The sequence below is a fragment of the Haliaeetus albicilla genome, chromosome 19 (assembly GCF_947461875.1).
Source record: "Haliaeetus albicilla chromosome 19, bHalAlb1.1, whole genome shotgun sequence".
In the NCBI taxonomy this organism is placed as follows: Eukaryota; Metazoa; Chordata; class Aves; order Accipitriformes; family Accipitridae; genus Haliaeetus; species Haliaeetus albicilla.
Window position 1 is genome coordinate 9,447,036 of NC_091501.1, and position 13,685 is coordinate 9,460,720.

A 13,685-nucleotide genomic window follows, 5' to 3' on the forward strand; every position below is an offset into this window, starting at 1 on the left:
AGTGTTGAAACGCCACGACAAAAGTTGTTCTCATGGCACTTTCAGCCCAAGTTGCGATTAAAAGCTGGTTGGTTTTTTTTTTTTTTTTTTTTAATTTATTTTTTTTATTCCCCCCCTCCCAGCAGTATTTCCAGTCCAACACTGCCGCGGTCTCAGTGGCAAGCTGGAAGCCAGTGAGGCTATCAAGTTAAAACTCCCCCAAATTCCGACAGCCAAAGGCTATCCGGGCAAAAAAACCCCCTGTGGATGTCTGTGCCTGGAAAGGTAGCTGAAGCCCCGCCGAGCCCCCGCACCGGCCGGGGGGTAGCCTGAGGTGCCCCCCATCCCCCTCAGCAAGCCGGGGGTGCCGCGAGCAAGAGGAGGGGAAGCCGCTGGGGCTTAGAAGCCCGTTCCCGGCCGGCGGGCACACGGGGAGCCGCCGCCGAGCCCCCCCCCCCGTCCGCCGGCGGAGCGCCCCCGGCCCGGCCCGGCCCGCCCCCTCCCGCCCCCGTTGGCGGGGGCGAGGCTGCCCCGCGGGTGACCCGCCCGGCGGGCGCGTCCCCGCCGCATCACATGAGGGGGCAGCGCGGACGATCGCTCTGCCCCGCCGCCCGCCCGCCTCCCGCCTTCCTCCTCTCGCCGCAGCCCGGGCTGTGCTGAGGCAAAGCGCGGATCAGGTTCCCTGCCTCCCCGTATAAAAATCCCTCCGGCGGGAGACGGGGCGAGAGGAGAGACGGGGCGCGGGAGGAGCGGGGCGTGAGGAGGCGGCGGTGGCCGGCGAGCCCGTCCGTGGGGAAGCGAAGGGACTCGCTGCGGCAGCAGCAGCCGCTGCTCCTCCTCCTCCTCCTCACCGGGGACGCCCGCGGCTCGCCCCTCTCAGCTGCGGGAGAAGAGCTTGTTGCCGCCCGAAGTAAGTCCGAGGGGGCGGCGGGGGCTTCTGGGGTCCGCCTGAGGGAAGGTGCCCCCCGCGCTCCCTCCTCGCCTCCGGGGGAACTTTGCCCCGGCCCCCACCTCGCCGAGGGGCCGCGGTGTTTGGGGTTGGGGTGGGGGGAGCCCGGACCCCGCGGGGTGGTGGGGTGCCACCTGCGGCCCCGCAGACACCTGCCCGGGGGGGGGGGGGGACGGACACGGACGAGGTCTGGGGGTGCCCGGGAGCGGGACGGCGGGGGCCCCGTGGCGCTCGGGAGCGCAGCCGGGGCGGCGGTGGGCGATCGGCAAGTGGGGAGCGTGAAAAAGGCAGGACGGGGCGAGCAGGAGAGAGGTGGCGGTGGGGGACGTGACCCAGCGGGGAAGGGAGGCAGGAGGCCCCGGTCCGGTCCGTCTCGAGAGGACAAAAGGGCAGCGGGGTGACCCCGCAGCGGCGAGAACCCCCTGCGGGTCCCAGTCGCCCTGTGCCAGGAACGTCCCGGCTGAGACTCGGGATAATGAGGTTAAATGGTTCGCTCAGACCCAGCGCTTGGATGTTTTTCTTGGGACTTTGCCTTCTTATCCCTAGTTTACTTCTGGTGGAACAGCTGAATCCAGCAAGTGCCGGTAGATCTGTTTGAAACTGCTGTCGTTAGTTTGTATCTTCCCTTTCCTCGGTGGAGGGACAGGTTGCGAGAAAATCTGAGTTAGCGGTAAAAACACAGTTTCCTGCTCTTGAGCATACACGTTATTCTGCAAATGTGTTACGGTCTCTGACACTGATGCTTCCAACTCCTTGCCCCCCTTCATCCTTTCCTTTTTAAAAGTAGAGCTTTTTGTAGGGGAAAGGTAGTCTTCCTTTTTCAGGTGCTCACCTGCTCCTTTTAGATGTTCCAGTTGGCTGTCGCGCACCTCTGTCGTCCACGCTGCAAGTAGTTTGCCTTAGCGGTGAATGTCTACTGTGATACACTCTGAAGCTGGATTCTAGGATGTAAACCCTAGTGACTAGTTGGTCCTTGGGAGCATTGTGGAAGCGTTTGCGACATGCGTTAAATCTTTCTCTGTGAGATAACCCTGCAGCTATGGGTAGTGGTAGGTCTTTTAACTACGGCCAGCTTGCTCTAAATGACTTGTGTTACAGTGGAAGATTGCTTTACCTGTGGCTCATCAGCTCTTGAACTCTATGCCCTTTCCTTGTTTTCCATTTGGGCCTTGATTTTTTTTTTTTTTTTTTTGGGGGGGGGGGAGGCTTTTAGCAAAGCTTAACTTTTTGGACAAGAAATAGAATGAGTGTGTAACTGTTTTTATTAGGGAGAAGGAGGGAAGGGATGGAGAGAAAGGGAGAGAAGGGAAGGATATGGGAAAAGTTGTTATAAAGAAATACTTGTCTTTTACATTTTCTGGACAGTGTGTTTGAGCTGATTTACAAAGCAAAGTTTATGGGATTTTTTCTGTGTATTTCTGTTTCCTCCCTGCAAAAAAATGAGAATTAAAAAAAAGGAAAAAAAAGTCTGAACTTTTGATCGAGAGAAATGGTCTGAAGGGAAAACGGAATGTGCATATTTGTGACAAAATTTGTTAATTTTCTGTAGTAATGAAAATTTGGAAGTGAATGGAGAGGGTACTTCAATGGAGAGGACTAACAAAAAAAAAAAGGCAGCAACAGAAAACCTGGCTGCATAACTTAGTGACTCTTCCTAAAGAGAAGGAAAGCAGGGGTTTAATATACTCCTGTCTCCAGGCTAAGCTAAACTCTTTGGTGACTTATTACTTACTAAGCTTTGGATGAAATTGAAGGACAGAAACTTACTGACTTTAGCACGCTTCAGAGCAAGCTCTTGGGTGGAAAAAAGAGAAGCCAGCAACAAATCTTGCTTTTACAAATGGTAAGTCTTTGTTTATAGTGTAGAAGTGGCCTAAGAAAAACAGACTTTTTGCAATTATCCAGATGTCTATCACCAGTTATTTGAGATGCAGTCTGTGGCTGATACATCCTTGCCAGCAGAAGGTTGGTCTTACTATAGTATTACAAAATGTAGTGCTGCTATCCCAGTGCCGTATGCCTGTATTCCTCTACACCCATACTGACACGAAGGATGCTTTGGAGGCTTATCTTATTCCTGACACAGCTGTACTGATGGATGTTTTGTGTAGATTCATCTTTCTGTCGCTGATGTGAATATTACTACTTAGCTGACTTGTAGCAGTCACGGCTCCAGCAAGGTGCTTCCCCGACATGTCCAACGTTTCTTCTCAGTCATTCTGGGAATGGTTGTTCTGGAGTCCTCAGATAAATAAAAATAATCCTTTACAGGAGCTCTGAAAATACACTCATTTAAGTCATACTCTATTTTATTTCAGTGTGTTTTTGCAGTGGGGAAGGTAGGCTTTATCAAGTGGTATAGTGTTAACAAGTGTTTTAGTGTAACAGTAGGGCATTAGGGACGGAGCTGGCATTGCTCGCGAAACCTCCCGCTCTGTTCAGGCCCCCTCATTACCTACACTCCCAACTGTGGTGTTTTCTGTGGGAACTGGTCTTTAACAATGTACGCTTTGCTTCGATATTTACAACCTCTTGCTGATCAGTGTATCAAAAGCATTTTCATTTAGGGGATTCATTTCAGGACTTTAATTGAGGAAATCTCTTTGTTTCAAGCCTCTATAATAAACCATTCAAAATGCTGTCTTTGAACGAACTAGGTCACTGTAACGCGCGCACACACACAGAGTGATTCTCATCTGCTTAGGGTAGCCTGCATTTGGTTGAGCCATATCCCTGGTGAGCTTGTGCCTGATTTATCCTTCTTGGACTGGCTTGTTCACAGGGAGCTTATGCTGAAAATTCACTGCTGGAGGTCATTCTCCATTCTTGGCATCTCTGGCAGCCTTAAGCTTAAATTGCAGCCTCATTTTCTATCCAATCAATACCACTCTTATGTCGCTGAGTTTCCATGGTGCCCCCAATCTTCTGTCTACATATTGATGTCTGACAGCAGGAATAGCATTCTGTGTTGCTATATATACTTACTAAACCTGTCAAAACTATTTAGGGTCTGTCGCACTAATTTATATCCATATCCTGATATTATTTGTATCTGTTGAGCTTTGACTGATGGAGCTCGCTGCACTAAGGAATCAGCCCCAACAATGCACTCCAGGGATGGCTCGAGGGATGGATGTTTTGAGAAAGGGGAAAAAGACTCTCTTCTAGAGTAGCTGGGGTAGTCTAGAATCTTTTGAGCACAATAGAGTCATTTTGAAAACATCCAAGTCTCAATGGCTCCAAGTTAATGCTTTGGAAATCATTCTCCATTGTGCTGCTCTGAATGCATAGAGGGTCCTCTCCGATGGAGCAGCAGAGAGGAAAATAGAAAAGTGGGCATTGTCAAGTGTTCAGTGTGCATTTGAGGAGAGTTGGGGGAAATTTGAGTCCGTTGGCTCACATCAACTTTCTTCAGCAGAAGCACTGTGGAAAAATGAAATTAAAGGATGGAGCCGTGTCTTCTGTAATGTGGATGTCTATTTTACTACAATAACTCACAGCGCGTTGTAGTTGCATACGAAATGGTATGGCTGTGTCTCTATGGATTGACACAGCAGCAGCTAACAAGATGAGAGAAGGTGTATCTTCTGTGTGTCATTAACTTCCAAGGGACTGATACCTGTTATTTGTGCCGCCAACAGTAATATACACTAAATAAAGACCAGTAGATTTATTTATTCTATTTAAATATGCTTTGCAAAGCACTGATCTTGAATCAGAGGTGGTCATCAGCTGGAGAAACTCTTTAATCCCACTGTGTTTAACGTGATCTTGATCCAGCCCATGAAATAAGAGTTGGCAGTCAGTATGGAATTTGCTGCTTAAAATTTTTTTTGCTCTGAGTTGCCAGAACTGATTTTGTGATGCCAAGTTCATTAATACTTTTCAGACCCTCTTTTGGCTCCCACAGTCTTTTCACTAGCGAAGAGTAAGAACCTTTAAGACTTAAAAAGCCCTGTTGCAGGTGGTGGTTGACGTAGTGGTATTAAAGTAGCTCAGTTTGTTAAGTTTTCAGCAATGGCTTACCTTATAATGGTAGAAAGGGTCAGTGGGACTTTACTAAACTAGACACTCTCCTGGCCAATATGTCTCACCTTGTTTTATTCCAAGGAACAGAATCACTGAACCATTTAAAATATCTGGCTCTACCTCCTGCAGTGGCACTATGATTTTTTTTTTTTAAACTTTTTTCTCATTTCCTTCCTTGCTTACATATGTGGGAGTGACTTTTTAAAAACTGTAGTCATCTTGCAGACTCGTTTTTAATGTCTTTCAGACTGAAGATTGAGAGAACACAGCTGTAGGCAGTTTCATGGGAGATGAGAAGGGGGAATGTGAATATAATAAAGAGCTAGATATATTACTGATGCAGCCAGGTGATTTCCACCCCTTCTGTCCCTCCACTCCAAAAAGCCTCTGCCCTTCCTTACCTTCCCAGAATAGCAGATTCTGGTTTCAATGTGGATAACCTCTGGAGGTGAAGAGTAGAGCTGACTATGTCTGAGGCAAAATCCAGTTGTGTTATGTTCAGAAAAATGTATCAATATGTTAATCTGGGCCCTAGGAGCATGTTGCTTAGCAAGTGCTGTTAATTGCATGGCAGCTGCAAGAGAGGGGTAAAGACTTTTAGAGTGGAAGAGCATTACAGGAGTTGGGGATTTTCTGATAAAGACACTGTCTGAAAATTAATAGTGCTTGAGGCTCCAGGCCACTGCCATTTAGTAAACTGCAAAGTTCAATTTTAAACTGGACCTTTCTCCTCTGAGGCCTGCCAGCACTATTTCAGAGCTCATTAAATGTTTCACGAGAGTGTTATAAAACTCTTCCCTCCTCATTAGTTTCTACAGAGTTCCAGTGTAGCTCGGACCCTGTAAACATCCCCTATTCAGTTGTAGATGATACCATCGCAAGTGCCTGTGGGGAGGGAAGAGAAAGAGGAGAAATTCCTCAGTCCAAATGCGTGTTTTGACAGTGGTCCACAGCTAGCTAACACCATAAATGAAATAGAATTTTTGCCATCTTCAAACAATATTTTGGGGCGACTCACGATCAGTACAAGTTCTCCTCCCAGGAGTAAAACCAGGCAGAACAACTGGGAGGGAAGAGGATGCTGGATGGACTCTTTTTTTCCTTCAGCAATACTTTCTCGATGCGCCTGGCCTGGTGCTCTGTTGTCTTCGTGGAGCTGGTCCAGCGGGCAATGCAGACAGGTACAGCACTAGGGATGCCAGCAACAAGGTGAGGTAGCCTGTTTCTCAGGCTTGAGTGCAAAGCTAGTCTTGATGTTCTGAGCTCCTTAAGGAAGATAGACCACTCTGCTGTTGTCTTCACCATCTGACTTTGCTACCTGCATCTGCCTGTTGCCTTAGGCTGTCCCTAAGGATTAGAAAGGTAAAACCCAGATAATTGTGCTCTATGGGTATATAAGAAAGGAGGAATTCCCTGTGTATTGACACAAGCAGTAAATATCTATATATCATCTGTGGAAGTCAGAGTGTCCCTGTCTGATTCTAAGCAACGAAAATGACTGAACCAGCTTCTCAAATTCAGTTCCATTGGATATCGGGCACAAAACCTGTTTTGTTCTTGGTTTTTGTTTCTTAGAGCCATGCAAACAATGGCATTAGTTTCATAACCAACTAAAGATGATCTGACTATTGCATTTAAGGCTTCCTTGTTTCGACTGGATCACTAGTACAACAGATTTATTTATGTATTTATTTATTTTTTTTTAGACATACTTCTCACACATCATGTATCTTAAAGTGCAAAAGAGCCTTAGTAGTGCAATGCAAATGTATGCGCCCATCTGTAGCCAGCAACAGAAGGCTCACAGTCTGGACCATCTTTGCCTCCATGACAGGAGCATCGAAAATGAGCTTAGTACTGTGTGTAGGTAGTTCTCATAAAAAACTTTGTATTTTAAAATAACTATTTTACAGGTGTTTTGTCTTTTTCTTGCAGGTTTACAGCATGCAATCAACAGTGGGAAGAGTGACGTTGGGTCAAAATGCCTATTTTAACATTTCTGTAATGCTCTTCTAGGCACTTTGTTAGTAAAGGATGTATCTCTTAAGAAAGGTCTACTGTCTTTGAAAGTGATACAGGAAGGGACTTGGAAATAGCCTTGGTAGAAAGATGACACCTCTAATGTGGTGTTGTCTCTGCAGTGTTACGGCACTACAGGGTCACAGTTTGCTTTTGGACAACTGAACTTCTTCCATTTCCATACTGAGATCTTTTTCAGCTCACTAAGAGTCATATTCTTCCTGTCAAGCAGAGATTAATAGTATACCAGGCACACATCCTCCAACCATTATTCAGGCAAAGTTGATGCTTCAGCAAGAGCTTCATCAGAATAAGGACTATAGAATTCAGCCTAAGATTTAGAAAGGGTGCCCACCCCTTTGTTTTGGTGACAAATTCTTCAGAATAAGACACAAGTGAGTTATAATGCTGGTAAATGGTTGTGACTCTCCTTGCACTTATTGCAGCAGAATCTCATTACTTTCATTGAAATTGCCTTTGGAGTGAAGCACCTTTTAGTAAATTAAAAATAAATCAAGAGATTGTTCTGATACTCTGCCTTAATTCTGGTAGGAAAACACTTTGTTCCTTTAGCTTGAACAACAAAAATTACGTGTTCAAAAGTAGCCTCCCCATCCCCACCATATTAAGTAGAAATAGTTTGAACTTCTTGTTCTACCTAGGGTGGTTTCTCCTGGAAACCCAATCTTCTATGGCAGTGGCTTAGCTTTCCTTCTGGTGCTGCCAAAGGCCCCTGAGATGCAATGATTGCTTCCCCATAGCTCGTGCCACCTGACTGCCTGGTTGTTTGTTTGGATTGCTGCCTTCCCAGAGGTCACAAAGATGTTTTTGTTTGCACAAGAGTCACTTGCTTTTATTAGAAGCCTGCCTGGGTGCAGCTGATATGCAGTAGGGACCAAGGGGTGGAAAAAAAATCTAAAGCCAACAGATAGGATTTTTAGCAATCTTCCAAAAATGCTGCAAGCTTTGATTCAGGAACTTCATGTCATTTCGCTTATTAAATCCTCACTTTCCTAAGCTGTCCCTTCAGTCCATGTTCCTTGTCTGATTTGCACGTTGTCAGATGCTTTTGCTAATCTCTGTAGTTGATGTTTGCTTAAGTGATTATTTGGCAGAAGTGTGTGAGCGGGTGTGTGTGTGATTGCCGTTGGCATGGCAGTAAGATATGGTATTAGCATACTTGCTCCGTGCTGCAGGCCTCCTCCTTTTCTAGGCATACTTATTCAGTGGGGGGAAAAAAAAACCCACCACAAAACAAACAACAGAAAGCCATGGAGGAGCCGGTTACTGTATGGTGATCCTCTGGTCAGTTTGACCAAAGATATACAGAGTTCAGAGGAGCCTAAAGGCAGCTCTTGTTTTCCTTCAATTACTAATCATAAACAGATTATCCAGCAGCAGAAGATTTATAAAGAGCTGCAGGGATTATGGACTGCCTAAATAGGGGTATCAACACTGAATCTAATTTCCAGGAATTTCCCTGTGCTTGCAAGATAGTGTGGGAACCGTGTTTATGGGGTGGTAAAGAAGAAAAGGCAAGCACAACTCCCTTTGTGTTTGTTAGCTCAAGAACCTGTCTTTAAATGGGACATGGAGTTTAGTTTGTGTTTTGGACTCATTGAGTGGCCGTTGGGATTATAGGTGTGTTTTAAGAGTTGTCAGTCTCTTCTCTTAATTGCTTGTAATTTGAGCTATAGTTTTGCACAGCTCGTGCATTGGAACAGCTTTATGGGCTATGAGTTACCGCACCGAGAACAGCGCGATTTAGACAATGTAAATGTGAAAGTATATACAAAATCTTTGCTTGATCAGTGCCTTAATTTATAAGATTAAACACATCTGAAATAAAAATCTCTGATGATACAATAGGCATTCAGGTGCATGCCCTTTATGAGTGGGTGGGGATGAAATCTCTTATAAGTTTTATAGTAATAGATTTACTGTGGGGCCTTTGGCAGCTTCACTTGATATTTTTCTGGACATCTGTTTAAGCATGAGCTGCTCCTGTATTTTTTGGTAAAATTCAAACTATTGGAGAGCTGGGTTTCTCCTCCACTTTCTGATGTAAACTTCTTCTGTCCGTCCGTCTTAATAACTGTACCTTTCCAAGGCGTGGTGTGGGCTGGGCATAATCCCCTTGCCAAAACCTGTCCCTGTATGAGCACCTGGTGCTGTGAGAGTTCTGACTTGATCCTGATGAGAGGTGGAGGCTGCCGTCTTCCCGCTGGGATCAGCCCTCAGTTTTACCTCTGAAGGGAGAAAACTTCTGGGCTTAACATCTGAAATGGCTTTGTAAAGCTGTCTGGAATCAGAAACGTAGGAGAGTGGGGAGCATTTTCTCGCCTTGTCCCTAACTACCTGCAAAATTGGTCATGTTTTCATGATGAAAAGATCTGAAGTTCAAAAAGGGATGGGAATGGGAGGAAAAGCGGGTGAACTCCTTGCTCATAAGCATAAGTTTGATCTAGAAAAGTTATTCTGAGGCTGCTTTCAAAAAACATTAATAGATCCCTTTTAGTATTTTGCAACTCAGGTAATATTTACAAACACATCTTATTTGGTAGCATAATGTGCTATGTGGTGGTGGCCTTTCTTTGGCTGCTTCCCTGTGCCCAAATACAGCATCCCTCTGCTAATTTTTGCAAAGGGTAAGAGCTCTTGAGAATGGCTGAGGATTGAATACTGCTGTACAATGAAAGGACTAAAAAGCAAAGGTGGTATATTACAGCATGTACTTTGTTCATTTAATTGCTGTGTACTGTAGTTTAGTTTGGATTATTTATGACTATATCTACAAGGAAGTAGTCCTGTAAAAAAGAACCCCTCTTTTCTTGTGCTAACCACAACTGTAGGTTGAGTGGATATGGAGACTGCGTTTTTATAGAGGAAAAAATACGAGATGTGTAGGCACTGTGCCCCAACATCATGCTTTACACACATAGATCAAAAGCGAGTCTCTGTTTGGAGAAACTTTCCAAATTGTAGGGATGTGTAGCAAAAATGTGTTATCTAACTTCAGACTTTCCAATTGCACAACACGTACCATAAATGACAAGTTCAACTCTTTCTGTATTAACACTTTCAGCATGTGCAATAAGGCTCTAATTCTAGTTGGGATTTTACCAACTGAGATTTCTCAAGTAATTGTAGGTGGGAATTTCTCATCTTATTTAAATAGGAAGTTCTGAAACAAACAAAAGCCCAAAGCAGGAGAAGTCTGTGAAGTGTAAATTATCCAAGTCAAGAAAAATTGAGGTTGAAATATTTCACATAAAAATTTCCGGTTCGGTAAGCCTTGAGTTACTGAATCCAAGATTTCTATTCCAGGTCAGTGAAATTCTAGTGTGTATCTGAACACTTGCAGCACTTAATGGGTATCGAGGGAATGGAAACAAGAACTTGAGCCTACATATGAGATAGATGTGTTGGCTACAGGAAGCTCTTTGTGATGCCCTATGATGTCCAGCTGATGCTGTTCATTATGGCATTTTGATGATCATGATAACTCACAGAAAGAGTGGTACAGCAATGGGGAATAAGGAGCATTTTCTCAAATTTATCCTCTCCTGATCAGTTTAATTTTTTTCCAAAGTATACTTTTGAAAATTAGAATATAATTTATATGTACAATTTTAATTGTACATATAATTGTAACAATTGTAAACATTTGTGAATTTTAATAAATTTTAATAATTGTAAATTATGTCAAAATTATTTCTTTACAAAATAATTGTAAAAAATTGTAATAATTTATAATTGTTATTTACTATTATTACTATAATTATAGAATTGAATAAATATGGAAGTTTGATTCAATTTTTTCTCAGACTTGTGCATTTTCTTTTCAATTGCTCCACAGGACATGTTGTTTGTTTTTTTGTTTTTTTTTTTTCTTCCTATATAATCGTAGCTTCTGTTGTGAAAGATGTTTTAGCCTTTGTGCAGTAGACCCTTAGCTTAGAATAAGTGTAGTTTTCACTGCCTAATGGAGTGTGTGATTTGTGTGAAATGAAAAGGATATTTTTTAAATCTCATTTATATCTGTCTTCTATTCCCCCAGGTTTAAAAAAAGTATTCTAGGCCTAAAAACTTTCTGGAGTAGCAGAACTTCCAAGCTATGGCAGCTGATTCCAGGTGAGCTGCCCACATTGTGCAGCCTCGCCTATTTCTCTAGTTTCTTTGCTCAGATTCGTGTCCAGTCCCAGTTTTGCTGCTGTGCAAAGCTAAACCATTGAGGGCTGCTACAGCTTCTGTAGCAGAAGCTGTATCAGGCTGTGAAATAGGTCTGGATTTTTCTAAGACGTGGATCGTGCCCTGTGCGTAGCTGTCCAATTTTACGAGATAGGAAAGTGGATGGAAGAGCATGGGTCGAGGTCTGTAAAACTAGGGTTATGTGGACCGCTTAAAACTCTTTGCAAGTAGCATTCATTTTCCTTAGCTTTAAATGTGTATAGATGTGAAATGGATTTTTCTCCGAACAGATAAACCACACCCAAGCTATTTTGGTTTTGAAGGTGTATTTCCATAACTCCGAATAGCCGAGGTTTCCTTAATCTTTACTTCTGAATCTCTGTGTCTCTAATGTCCTTATTTTCATAACCCAAACTTCTCTTTGCTTTAATCTCTTTTCTATTTAAATAGTGTAGTAGGTCAGTCTTAATAAATATTACACGTTCTCTCATGTTTCTTGTTTTCAGTGGCCTTTTACAGCCCCACGCCTGGTTCTAAATCAGCAAAATGTTTCAGCTTGTTTATTTCTAAGTGTGCTCACAATTTATGCCCTTATTTTAGCAAGCACATTTAACTGAAATTTAACCTGGCATTCTATAACTGCATTATAGTTTCCATAGTCAACCTTTTTCTCATATTACAGTTTAAAATGTTAGAAGCGCAATTCTAAAGTTTTGTCTAGTCTGAAAGGACTCTTTGTTAAGCACAGGGATATGACATCTTTTGTCTCCAGAACTTTTTTGATGTCTAGAAGTTAATTCAGTAATCGTTGGTATATAGTGGTATGTAAACACATATATATATATATATATATATATATATATATATATATGTTCCATTAGACTTCAGGGTGTCTGCGGGGAATTTTCTGATCTTTGTGTTGTCCAGTTGCCTGGGTAGTTGGAAGGACAAGGACCTCCATACTGTTGACTAATACCTTTTTATGTGGGGAGCATGTTTTGTCGCTTTGTTTTTCATTCTTTCTTTCAGATGCTTCGTAAATGCTCTTGACAACACTGATCCTAGGCTGAACTTTGGGTGCTACAACCCCCCCTTCTGTACAAAAACCTGATTATTGTTCTTACCCTGGGATTCTCAGTTCCTTGACTAATATTTAAAGAGTGACAGGACCTTACCTCTTATCCCAAGATTACCAAGCTCTCCTAATAGCTTTTTCCAAAGTATTTGAAAATCCAAACAATTTACATCTAGTGAAAAATAGCTAGGATAAGTTTTTAAAGGCTTCTCGTATATTAGTGAGGTATGATTTATCATTGTGAAAAATGTGCTTTTTTTCAGACTTTTCTAGTTTGTGGGGCTTCTATTTTAGGCTAGTTGGTTTACACTTGCCTTTAACTGATTTTTCTCAGCTCTGGAAATGCAGTTTAGTGCAATAAAATTTCTCCAGTTGTGGTTTTTTTTTTGGTTTTTTTTTTTTTGTTTTCTTTTTTATTTACTTTATTTTATTTGCCCTAACTCTGGCAGTTCTGCCTCAAGTTCTTTACTTGTATAACCCTAGGGCACGCATCTCCCTTCCCTACTTTGAAGTGAAAACTGAAGCAGAGGCGTCATTTAACTTCTGTGCAATCTTTTTTTCTGCCCTCATTGACTTCTTCGCATCAGGGTAGTCTGCAGTATAGTCTGCAGGACCCACCAGCTCTTCTGGAGTTCCAGTTTCCCCTGTGCTTAAGGAATGCCTTATTACTTGTCACTATGTATTTGCCTCCCTGTTTCTCAACCGTGCTCCTGGACCTCTTAATCTCCATTTTGCATCTCACCTGCCAAAGTTGTTCTCTCCTATTAGTTTCACTTGGGCTGGATTTCCATTTTCTTTCTCTTCAGGATATTATGTGAGTGAATAAATTCTTAAACTACATTTGAGAAGTCGGGGTGTTTTTTTTTTCTTTTTTCTGAGTGGCCAGGAATATCATCAGTGATTGCACTTTGGCATCCTTTCAGAATATCTGTGCTCATTCCTTGCATGCTTTATTAAAGAAAGTCTTGCAGGGAACAGAAAGAAGTGACTCCCAAATATTGTGCTCCTTGAAGCCTGGTTCTCTTAGGACTGGTAACAACCTCCCAATTACAGCATCCACCAAAATCATGTAGTAACTTTGCGGTGAAGATTTCAAAGGATTGTGAGAGAATTCTATGTTTACATACTGTGGAAATATATCTGAACTGCGGCAATTCTCCCTTTGGAACTTAGTCTAGAAAAATAGCCCTGTCTAATTCCTGAATCAATTATTTTCCATTGTTTGGGACTAACTCATTATAGATTTTCCTTCTGCAAGCTTCAAACCAGCTGCCATCATATGAATTGGTTACACTGACAAGAAATAATTTATAAAAATTATCTCACTTTCCCATTTCTAGAAAATGGTGACATCGTCATCATTTGATCACCAAGTATTTTACATCAATTATCTCTGGTCTGAATTGGAGGCTTGTATTCTATCATCCTCAAGACTGTAGCTCA

At 42.9% G+C, this 13,685-nt stretch overlaps 1 protein-coding gene across 2 annotated transcripts in view; it reads left to right on the forward strand.

The window, feature by feature from the left end:
- The first annotated feature begins 673 nt into the window (after positions 1 to 673).
- The window catches only part of PTN (pleiotrophin), a 78,856-nt gene continuing 65,844 nt past the window's right edge, over positions 674 to 13,685 (forward strand). Inside the window, exon 1 of one of the 2 annotated variants that reach the window (XM_069807570.1) lies at positions 674 to 889. The gene's annotated coding sequence lies outside the window, so the exon portion shown is untranslated. The remainder of the gene's footprint in view (positions 890 to 13,685) is intronic. The other variant, XM_069807569.1, reaches the window with a different exon arrangement.